This window comes from Gymnoscopelus braueri (genome assembly GCF_963280865.1).
Source record: "Gymnoscopelus braueri genome assembly, chromosome: 11".
Lineage (NCBI taxonomy): Eukaryota > Metazoa > Chordata > Actinopteri > Myctophiformes > Myctophidae > Gymnoscopelus > Gymnoscopelus braueri.
The window spans coordinates 4741022-4753521 of NC_137613.1; the positions used below are offsets into that span (position 1 = coordinate 4741022).

The 12500-nt window shown below is 41.8% G+C and overlaps 2 protein-coding genes and 1 long non-coding RNA gene across 3 annotated transcripts in view; 1 reads left to right on the plus strand and 2 right to left on the minus strand.

Moving 5' to 3' along the window:
- LOC308094995 (uncharacterized protein) overlaps window positions 1–4418 on the minus strand; it is a 793896-nt gene extending 789478 nt beyond the window's left edge. The window contains exon 1 of the mRNA XM_080441835.1: window positions 4334–4418. The gene's annotated coding sequence lies outside the window, so the exon portion shown is untranslated. The remainder of the gene's footprint in view (window positions 1–4333) is intronic.
- Window positions 1–12500, minus strand: part of LOC308095009 (NACHT, LRR and PYD domains-containing protein 3-like) — a 137375-nt gene that overhangs the window by 53808 nt on the left and 71067 nt on the right. The gene's annotated exons all lie outside the window — the stretch shown is intronic.
- LOC308095052 lies at window positions 8570–10419 on the plus strand. Its single transcript, XR_013934024.1, has 3 exons — window positions 8570–8783; window positions 9276–9309; window positions 10162–10419. It is a non-coding gene; the product is annotated as an uncharacterized lncRNA (long non-coding RNA).

The following is a 12500-nucleotide window of genomic DNA, read 5'->3' on the forward strand; positions in this document are numbered from 1 at the left end:
AGGTATAGGGTCAGATATCATGGTAAGACAATCTGAGGCAGAGCTGGGCGGGTCTCGCCTTTGTCTCCCTGGTGCAAACATACACAGGAAACACTCACTCCTCTCCACAGGCGCGCGCACGCACGCACGCACGCACGCACGCACGCACGCACGCACACACACACACACACACACACACACACACACACACACACACACACACACACACACACACACACATACACACACACACACACACACACACACACACACACACACACACACACACACACACACACACACACACACACACACAGACCAGTCAAGCATGATCTTTCTATCACCGTCTATATTCCAGGCAGAACTAAACAGTGATTTGAAGACATGCTTCCTATAGAGGAATCCACAGAGAGCTGTGGTGTGCATTGTGACACAGCAGTTATGATTGCACCAGCAATTCTTAACACCAGACTAGAGAGACAAGTAAGACGCGCGAACGCGGGAAGCGAACGCAAAAAAAATAAAAAAAATATGAAAAAATAAATAAATAAAAAAGTAACCAATAATTATTTTTTTTTAAATACAAAAAAATCTGCGTTAAAAGGAGCATCTTAGAAAAATACAAATTCACCAAAAAAAAACTTTGAATGTTTTTGAACAATTCAACAAAGTGTTTGAAGTGCCTGTTTCACCCACTTCCGGGGGGCGGAGCCAAAATCCGAGGCCGAAGTATTTGTTCGTAGACCCCCACTTAGGGGGGGTAGAAAAAGTTTCGGAGCGATTCGGGCACTTTTCATTTAACATGGGGTTTCAATGGGGAGTTTTTGGGAGCCTTCTCCGGGGCGTGGCTTCCGGGGGAAGGGGCGGGCTTAAACGCAACCTTGACAGGTGTGTTCAGTTTTCAAAGACCTTTCATTTGATGTATGGTACGTCTAAATTGGACATTTACTTCTCTCAGAGGAGCTGCACACAGGCAGTGCACACAGAGAGACAGACAGAGACACAACCCGAGCACGGTTTCATAGTAAGCTCCACTTGCGCGGAGGCGCGCCGAACTACAGTGTATTGTTTAAAATCTCATACCCTGCAATAATCTTCACGTCACACTAGTCACATAATCATATTTGAACTGGGGACCGGGGACCCCCCCCCCCCCACCCCCACCCTTACAATCACTTGGAATTGTAGGTATTCAATTTGGTTTGACTCGGTTCCACAGATAAATATTGTGCAACGAGTCGTTGTGAGCTTGTAGATCTGCTATTTTCACAACGTTTGCCGATGTTTGCCTCTTTCGTCTGGAATATACAAATATTTGACAATTTGGCCAATTTGGTATTAAAAAGTCATTAAATTGTAACTTTATAAATGTGCAGATACCCTGTATACACTTCTACTGTATGTTGGTGTGTTTACTGATGAGAGAGAAAACAATGTTACACATTAAGCTAATCATCTGGGGACCCCCAACCAGGGGTCGCGCTAGGATTTTAATCTGCCGGTCCCAATGTCCGGAAGGATTCAAATTTATCGGACATCTGACAAAAATAACAGTCATAATTATTTTTATGCATTAATGACAAGTAGGTGCGTAAATACAGCCTAACACTTAGGCCTACAGCATTATATTTTGGATTGAGCTATTTGAACATGAACCATCATAATATACACATTTTATATAGCAGGGTCATCTTACGCAAATACATTAATTACCTACATTACCATTTGCGGATGCTGCGTGCATAATGGTTTCTCAATAATCAATTGCGTTTGAATGCATTTTCTAATCAAAGGGCACTGCACAAAATTGGGCATTTCAGATGAATCCTTCATAACATGGTGGCTCAGCTGACCTGTTAGGGCAATAAATGATAGACCACTACTCACTCACAGGAGGTTATACTGTATAGTTAGACAGTGGATATCGTCCGTGCGTCTAGTTGGGACAGCCGTGGGAAAGTTGATGAGTTGTGAGAATCTTGTGGTCTCCTCATAGAGCTGTTCAGTTCAAAGTGGTAACGTTTTAACGTGTCAACACCTCATAGAGTTAAAAATAGGTCCACGATTATGATTAACGTGGTGTTTCACCTCGATGCCATAGTTGCAGTAGCCTATAGCTGTTGTGGAGTGTATTTACGCATCTGTGTTGGATGTTTCATCTTCAACCTGCACTGTTGTTAAACTGTAGTAGGGCAACTTGCCAACTTTACTCACAAGTGCCCTTGTAGTAGCCTAGTATCTGTGATGTATTCTAACTCGTAATGATACAACTTGTGTGTGACTGACTGTTAAATACACAACTTTATATAATGTAACTTGTAACCGGACCGCGCGGTCTCTGTCTGACTGCCGAGACCGCAGTCTCTACGCAGCAGCAGCAACAACTACGCAGCAGCAATAACAACTCTCTTTTTCCGGTTGTACCTTCACAATAAAGTGTCTCCCATTTACCGCTCAATGCAGCACATTTTACACTGGTTATTATTAATAGGAAATAGGTGTAACTTAACAGCGCGTGACAAACTCTTTCTTTCTCTCTCTCTCTCTCTCTCTCTCTCTCTCTCTCTCTCTCTCTCTCTCTCTCTCTCTCTCTCTCTCTCTCTCTCTCTCTCTCTCTCTCTCTCTCTCTCTCTCTCTCTCTCTCCCAGAAACACACACGCACGCTGTTGAGAGAGAGAAAGAAAGACCGAGAGGGCGAGCACGAGAGAGAGAGAGAGAGAGAGAGCGCGAGCTTGCAAAGCAGAGGATTTGAAATGTGTCTGATTTGCGGTGATAATTAATGAACTGCTGTGTCATTTATCAACCGGTCAGGATGTCCGGGGAGATTTATTTTTTCCGGTCTTTGTCATAAAAAATCTGTCAAAACCGGCAATTATCGGACTAACGCGACCTCTGCCCCCAACATAATGTGGGCCCCACAGGTTAGGAAACCACTGATCTAACCTACAGGTCATGTACTCAGGTCATGTACTCACACAGTAACATGAGCCAAAGCAGCATGTTACACGGTAACATGAGCCAAAGCAGCATGTCACACAGTAGAATGGCAGAGAGGAGTGATGATTGGTTAACGTAGGGTACAATTTCAGGGTAAGCCAATCAGAGACAGAGTTGGGCGGGTCTTGCCTCCCGGGGAAAATACACACATGCTGTCTACCGCAGACACATTCACCACCGTATGATGACTTCACCCCTCTTTTCTTCAGGGAACAAAAAACAACTCGCTCTCACACACACACACACACACACACACACACACACACACACACACACACACACACACACACACACACACACACACACACACACACACACACACACAGGGGTGGTGTTATGTAACAACTGGTTTCCAAGTTAAATGTTGCCATGCAGCATTGTGTTCACCTCACTATACAGTTTTATCTGATTTTCACAACATTTTTTTTTTTTTGTACATTTATAATTTAGTAACTAGTAAAGTAACTAGTTTTTGAGAGCAGTAACTATAACTAGTTACTTTTTAAAAGTAAAAAGCCCAACACTGCCAAGGAGAGAGGGAGAGAAACACAAAGCAGCAAATGACCAACTTCCTCTGTGGTCACATGGTTTACAGTAAACTGCTGTGGAGACTGCCTGTCTGACTTTTCCCCAACATGCGAACAGCCCACAAACAGTTAATTCAGCCCTGTATGTTCTGCTCTGTCTGCTACGTATGAGGTGTTGATATCATTAGAGAGAGAAAGAGACAGACAGACAGACAGACAGACAGACAGACAGACAGACAGACAGACAGACAGACAGACAGACAGACAGACAGACAGACAGACAGAGAGAGAGAGAGAGAGAGAGAGAGAGAGAGAGAGAGAGAGAGAGGTGGGGGTGAGGGTGATGGGGGGGCTGGGGCGAGGGAGGGGTAATTCTTTGCGACACACATCTGGGTTTTTTACCAATAAGCACCTTTGTTTGCACCTTCAAAGGGTCAACTAAGGGAATTCCCCATTCGCTCATAGTATGTCATGACGTAATGAGCAGGCAGAAGAATAATTAAGAAGCAATGCTTCGGACCAGACGGCTGGCGCAGTGGTCCGGGTAGCCTGACAGCGAATCGCGGGTTCGAGTCCCGTTCCCTACGATCTTTGCTGCATGTCTCTCTCTCCCTGTTTCCTGTCTGTCTGTCTGTCTGTCTGTCTGTCTCTACTGAAAACTATAAATAAAGGCCACAAAGACCCCAAAAAATATCTTCAAAAAACAAAAGCGATACTTCATTGTTTGTATATTCAACTTTTATGACCGAGTCATTGTATAAACATCCTACAATCAACTATATACCAGACTAGAGACATTATAGTTCTAGTAAAGTGATTAAAACACTTACCCTATATTAATCTTTAAACTTGAATCCAACGTGTCAAAATGGAGTCCATGCTGTTCAGTTCTCTGTGTCTGACCATCTGTCAAAATGGTGGACTGTGAATAAACACATAAAGTTCTATCATACAGTAAGGAGTGTCTACAGAGCTGAGGAGGAGTCACTGAGTATTCAATCCTGTGAGGACAGAAAGCCTGGTGAAGCGAGGTTATGTGAGCACAGAGAGAGAGAGGAAACATGTTGTTACAGTGTATTCATGTACTTTACATTGATGTTTCATGAACATATCTGTATCAGTGTGTTTTACATTGTGTTGTAGTTGTCTCTAGTCTTCCTCTCTCTCGCTTGCTCCTGTCTCTCGCTCTCACACACATGCATGCAGCACACATGTGGACTCTGACACACACACACACACACACACACACACACACACACACACACACACACACACACACACACACACACACACACACACACACACACACACACACACACACACACACACACACACACACACACACACACACACACACACACACACACACACACACAAAACAGGATTTATTGAGAATGCATGTGCCATGTCCATGTATCAACTGACAGGACAGTGAAATAATGTGGTCAAAATGTATGTCTGTTTTTATTTACATGAAGCCTATAGAACAGAACTGGAACAGACTAGATTTAAATGTCATACAGTCTCATCTAAAGAACAGTGAAAATTATTATTATGCCAGAGACAGAGTTCTTTTGGATCCACACCCTAGAAAGTTTACAACCTTTAAGGCCTTAATGAAGATGTTGACATGTGACTGTTGTACTCACCTAAAACCTTCAGAAGCATTTTGAATGATTCATTTCTAATCAATGGAGCAATTATTTTAGATTTATTGTCCACCTTTGGAGTTACATCATGGCAAGGTAACTACACAACCCAAACCTCTACCAAAGTGGTCTTGCCCTTTAATAAAGGAATATTATGTTATTGGATTCACTGGGTTCTGCGCATCCCATGAACGCCTGCACATCACCAGCATCCTAAAGATCCTTAATAAGAATTAAAAAAATGAGTTAGGTAAGGTTGATCCTTAAACTTCACCCCAGAACACATCTTCTCCCTGTTCATTGTATTACCATCAAGTGGCTCAGAGTGGAGGAGAGAGTATCACATTAAGTACAATTTTTAGGTACTTTTACTTTACTGCAGTATTCCCAATTGTCTATACTTTTACTTCTACTCCGCTACATCTCAGAGGCAAATATTGTACTTTTACTCCACTACAATTATTTGAAAAGTTTAGTTACTAGTTACTTTGCAGATATACATTATTATATTATAAAACATACATTAACCACTTCAGCCCTATTTGATACATAGGCTATTTGAAAATAGACGATCTACAAGCCCACAACACTGTTGTGAGCTTGTAAATCTGCTATTTTCAAACATTTTTGTACTTTTACTTTTGGTACTTTAAGTACATTTTGATACCAATACTTTTGTACTTTTACTCAAGCAAATTTTGAATTCCGGACTTGCACTTGTAACAGAGTACTTCTACATTGCAGTATTGATACCTTTACTTAAGTAAAAACATTTGAGTACTTTTTCCACCACTGCCTGCAAGCCTTAAGCCTCATTATTGTAGCTCTATGGTTCACTTCAAAGCAGCTGGACGTCATTATAACCATTTATTATTTGAGTTGGAACACGTTCCTTTTACAGTGGCCATGTTGTTCTTTGATATTTTACTTGTTTAGTCCATTAAAAATGTATGAATGTATTTATGGTTGATTATATCTTTCTCTATGATTCTGCTAACACACAGACACCACAATGGAAATGAGGTAAAGCTTAAGCTTTGTCTTTTTTTTTAAAATCCTTTTCACACCCGTCCTTGGTTCTGGTGACTGATAGCCTCGATCTCGAGGCTTTTATTGTTTTAGTTTTGCTAAAAAATAAAAGCCTGGACCAGCACGTCGGTGTACCCGGTCCTTGACCCGGTATAGGGAGTGTTTCATTTCCCCAACCAACCAGAGTGCAGTGGGCGTCGCTCGTAATGTTGTGTTGACGGGGGCGGGGGCTGACGGACAGATCGGTGAACCAATGGGACCAGGCGCATTCTCTCCGCGCTGATATTAAACCCGCCCCTCTATACAGGAAAGCAGGAAGGCTAGTGAGGTGACTGATAATGTCCTCTAATGTGTGAGGGGGCCGTGTTTTTACAATGACCTTTTTCATTTCATTTTGATCATTTCTTTGGAAAATGAAAATGAATCTACCCTTCCTCTTCGCCTTGCCTACTTGTTGTTAACTAGTTGTACGAGCTCTTGTTTTATTGGATCTTGTTTATTCGATGCACTTATTTGTTTTAGCTCTTGCTCATTTGAGTTTCCCATTTGTCTCATCTGTTTATGAAAGTAGGTATAGCTGATATATTGCACTTTTACCTCAGGTCTTTCAATGGAATTGCACTGATCACAGTTTAATCTGCAGTTATCACAACAGTCTTTAGGTTGGGACCTCAACTACAGTCACATATAGTAGAGCTCAACTCTCCTCAATGTGGTGTCATCCACAATAATAATGTGACAATGTGACAATGGGAGCCCCTCCCCCCGGAACCATTCCAAACACTCGCTTTTAAGCCTGATATAATACTTCATCGTACAACAGTGTCAGGCGTCTGAAAGTCGCAAATCTACAAGCTCAAAACGTTGTGGCGTTACGCCGACTCGTGAGCTGGTAGGATCGGCTATTTTCGACCCCCGTCATTGGTTTACGGATTACAAAGCGTCTCTGTCGGGTGGAAACCTCCAAAACTGTTACTTTTCAGGATTCAAATAAAGAAAATAGCAGAAGCAGCAGATCTACAAGCTCAAACTGCGCCTGCAGATCTGCTACTTTTGATGCTTTTGTGTGACACTGTAGTGTGATCAAGTAAGAAAAAACACAAACGGTTAAAATATGGAGATAAAGAGGTTTCTGCCCGACAGCCATGAAATGAAGCTGAATTTATGACTTTAACTTCCCGCCCTCTCTCAGCTGTGTTCTCCTCTCCTCACAGTGTGGCTCTCCTCTCCTCACAGTGTGTGTGTCTGGTCCCTAGAATAATAATACCTGCTCAGGTTATACTCTGTCCGGGGTCATACCTATGTTCCCCGGACCTATGTTCCCCCACTAAGGTTATGGTTAGGGTTAGGTTTAGGTTAGGTCCTATGAACCTGGGGAACATAGGTACGGTCCCCTCTGTCTAACTACAACACATGACCACGTTCAACTGAAACTAAGTCATCTTTGTCATTTAAAGGTAGGGTAAGTGATATTTTTTTTTGGTTAAAACAAAAAGTATTTTATTGAAAGGTTAAAGCACTATATTCTGATAGTAATCATTGCTATAGAGTGTTTGTTCAGTAACAGGAGTCTCCCTGTCTCTCCAGCTCTTTAATAAACAGAAAATACATTTTCCGGTAGGTGCCAAAATCTCAGCCAATCAGGAGAAAGTACCAATTTTTAAGCTTCATTTTTATAGTGTTCCAGTTCCAATTTTGCCTGCTCATTTCTTAGTGTCATCACTTCCAATTTCACTTGTTTAATCTATATCCTGATTGAGTTCTCTATCCTGATTGGATAAAATTGGAAATGAAACGAAAATGCATTTTCTGTTTTATAAAGAGGTGGAGAGACAAGGAGACTTCTTTTACTGAACAAACACTCTATAGCAATGAGTACTATCAGAATATAGAGCTATTTAACACTTATTTTAACCAAAAAATCACTTACCCTACCTTTAAACAAAGTATAATGGGCCGGCCACACCTAACTGATAGCACTATAACTGCAACTATAAATAATATGGTTTTAGATATCGTTCTCAAGTTGAATGGCAGAGCGTACCACAACGTTAAATTTGAGCATTTTTAGATATGGTTCTAACTCAATGGAATGACAGAGTCCAGATACCACAGCCTTAACCACAACATCACTGTTTTATGCTCATTGCTCACATTCGTGAATTGTGGCCGGTTGAATTATTTTTTTAATGGAATGGAATAAAGCAAAAATAAAAACGTTTTATTAAAAACATTTTGTCAGGCCAAATTCTAATCTGTGATTTGTGAAACAGCATGAAGGGAGCGTATCTACAAGCTCACTTGTAGATCGGCTATTTTCGGTGCGTGGTGGTGATCTAAAACGTGGAATGTTTTTGGGGGCAGTTTGGAATGGAGGGAGGGGGAGGTTAATTGGAATAAAAATGATACAGTATGACCACCAATTGAAACTCTTCTCTGTCAAGCTGCAGATATTATTCGTATATTATGGACATACATTCCAGATTACCTGAGTATTGGATTCCCAGGGAAATACCTGAAACGAGGCCAGATGTGTACGCTGTACGTTTGTTGTGTAGTCTCACACAGCCAGACAACTATTCCACAATATCCCAATGCTAAAGTACATAAGAGTCTGGGACTACACCTCCTGAATGTTATATAGAGTCTGGAACTACACCTCCTGAATGTTATATAGAGTCTGGAACTACACCTCCTGAATGTTATATAGTCTGGAACAACACCTCCTGAATGTTATAGAGTCTGGAACTACACCTCCTGAATGTTATATAGAGTCTGGAACTACATCTCCTGAATGTTATATAGAGTCTGGAACAACACCTCCTGAATGTTATAGAGTCTGGAACTACACCTCCTGAATGCTATATAGAGTCTGGAACTACACCTCCTGAATGTTATATAGAGTCTGGAACTACACCTCCTGAATGTTATATAGAGTCTGGAACTACACCTCCTGAATGTTATAGAGTCTGGAACTACACCTCCTGAATGTTATATAGAGTCTGGAACTACACCTCCTGAATGTTATAGAGTCTGGAACTACACCTCCTGAATGTTATATAGAGTCTGGAACTACACCTCCTGAATGTTATAGAGTCTGGAACTACACCTCCTGAATGCTATATAGAGTCTGAACTACACCTCCTGAATGTTATATAGAGTCTGGAACTACACCTCCTGAATGTTATAGAGTCTGGAACTACACCTCCTGAATGTTATAGAGTCTGGAACTACACCTCCTGAATGTTATATAGAGTCTGGAACTACACCTCCTGAATGTTATATAGAGTCTGGAACTACACCTCCTGAATGTTATATAGAGTCTGGAACTACACCTCCTGAATGTTATAGAGTCTGGAACTACACCTCCTGAATGTTATATAGAGTCTAGAACTACACCTCCTGAATGTTACATAGAGTCTGGAACTACACCTCCTGAATGTTACATAGAGTCTGGAACTACACCTCCTGAATGCTATATAGAGTCTGGAACTACACCTCCTGAATGCTATATAGAGTCTAGAACTACACCTCCTGAATGTTATATATATATAGTCTGGAACTACACCTCCTGAATGTTATATAGAGTCTAGAACTACACCTCCTGAATGTTATATAGAGTCTGGAACTACACCTCCTGAATGTTATATAGAGTCTGGAACTACACCTCCTGAATGATATATAGAGTCTGGAACTACACCTCCTGAATGTTATATAGAGTCTGGAACTACACCTCCTGAATGCTATATAGAGTCTAGAACTACATCTCCTGAATGTTATATAGAGTCTAGAACTACATCTCCTGAATGTTAGAGTCTAGAACTACATCTCCTGAATGTTATATAGAGTCTGGAACTACACCTCCTGAATGTTATATAGAGTCTGGAACTACACCTCCTGAATGTTATATAGAGTCTGGAACTACATCTCCTGAATGTTATATAGAGTCTGGAACTACACCTCCTGAATGTTATATAGAGTCTGAACTACACCTCCTGAAATTCAGGATCCTCTTTACTCCCGGATAATTTTCAGAGCTTCCGTTGCTCCAGACTGTATGATGGAAACATTTAAACATTGTGGGAGGCAACAGTCTGGTTTGTGAGACGATACCGTTTTGTGCAACAAATTGTGGCCAAGTTGATAGTTTTCCATTTTTGTCCGATTTTTACTTCCGATTGCAGTTTTTGTTTGTTTTTTTGTCTTAAAGAGCGGGTTCAGAAACGTGACCTGGATATTGTAAACATAATCCTACAGCAGTTTTTTTCCGACTTAATTTTTTCTTAAACAAGCGTTTTTTATTTTATTTTCATAGAGATATATGTGTATATATTTATAGAGAGCTTATTCATACTGTGGCTGCTGGAACAGAACACAAAACACATAATTTAATCTTAAACATACTACCAGTTGTTTTTGTTTTTTTTAAATGCATGCCCCCCCAACCCACCCCACCCCCGGCCCCTCCCCTAACCCCTCCCAGTCGACAGTAGCCTGTTCCAACTCCTCCTTTATGGCTGAATGAAGGCGGCACTGGAACGCCGCAGATGATTGTAGCCTTTTTCTTTAATGTGGAAATAGCCTCGTTCCCAGCCTTCAGGAGAAAAGCCTGGTGCAGAGAGTGTCTGGGGGGGGGGGGGGACGACTTCCGTCGTATGCATTTCCCCCGGAAACGATATTTTTCGACCAATCACTCGTTTCATTCACGGAGAACGTAAACAGATTTGTAAAGTGTCAACGTCATGTCCTTGGGCGGTGTATACTTCCACCAAATTCCGGTACTTCCGTTTTAGACACTCGATCGACTAGGTCTTGCCCAGCGTGATATGTCAGATCACATCTTCGTCAGGTAATTTTTTGCCTTGCACCCTGTTCCATGTTAAGGTAGCTCTCCACCAAACAGACATACTACAGATTACTACAGAGTGGCAGTCGAATGAAGTCGGCAGGCTGAAAACCCACCTCTTCAGGAAACACTACCCTGACCCTTCCTCTTAGCCTTGCCTACTTGTTGTTAATTAGTTGTACGAGCTCTTGTTTTATTGGATCTTGTTTATTTGATACTCTTATTTGTTGTAGCTCTTGCTCATTTTCCTATTTGTCTCATCTGTTTAAGAAAGTAGGTAACTGATATATTGCACTTTTACCTTAGCGCTAGGTATACTCTTAGTTGCTTGTTTTAGAAGAGAATGCACTTAATGCTTCTGGTGATTAGTAGTTCCGTTCCCTACCTATGTTGAATGCACTTATTGTAAGTCGCTTTGGATAAAAGTGTCTGCTAAATGACTGTGATGTAATGTAAAGTCGGGAGATCAGTCGGTTGGAAGGTGGGTAAAAAACAAGTTGCTGAATGCACCTGAGGGCCGACACCGACAGACATGCAAAAAATAGCCTATGGCTTGACTGAGCATACTCAGACGGCTTTCGCGACAGTGTACCCGCCGCCCATTCAACAGCAGATTTTAGGCAACAGACGCTTTCCATCACTTACTGCCGCCGCCGGCGTTGGTGCGGCGGAGAGCTACCTTTAAAGAAATAGGCTCCCAGTTTGTTCCCAGTGCCTTCTTCATTCAGTTATGAAGGCACTGTCTTGCTCCTGAGACGCACCGGACCAGAACCAGCCTGATTTAGGCTGGAGGCCGCGGTGGAACCATCCCTTTAAAATCGTCCTTTATAACATCTGAGAGAGCGAGGGCTTCTGTCCCCACAAAGAACTGTGTCAAAAAAATATGCAGTGTGCCACACAAACAAAACACGTGGAGATGTCCTAGAGGGTTGTTTCCAAGGAGGCAGAAATCCAATGCAAAAAAAATAAACAAATTAAAGAGGCAGACCACTGCACAATGCAACAGAATAGTAATAATGCCTTCAAACAACTATTTTGACAACTTTTGTTTAAGCAAACACACTCTCAATCTGGGAACCCATTTGGTTTTTTAAAAAAAAGGACAAAAAGAAAGAAGCAGGAAGTCGGTTTGGCTCCTCCCCTTTCTAAGTCCACTTCCTCCCGGGTGCTTCTGTGTTTGTTCCCATGGCTCAGTAACCGGTGCTGGAATTAAAGCTCTCTTCCGGGATTCTCTCTCAGCCTGCTGGTTCCTATTAACACATTGACTGCCTGAGATTAAAACATTGTTTTTCATCCCCATGCCAGCATTTTTTTTACCTTAAATTGACGATCTTTGGAGGAAGCCGTGGCGGAAGCCACGTTGTAGACACGGAAGTAAACAAAGCCGGAACAACTGAGCAACATTCTTTTTTACCGCGATCGGCCATTTTGTTGCTATTGCCCGTTTAATAAGGCTCCTTTGCACCACAAAAA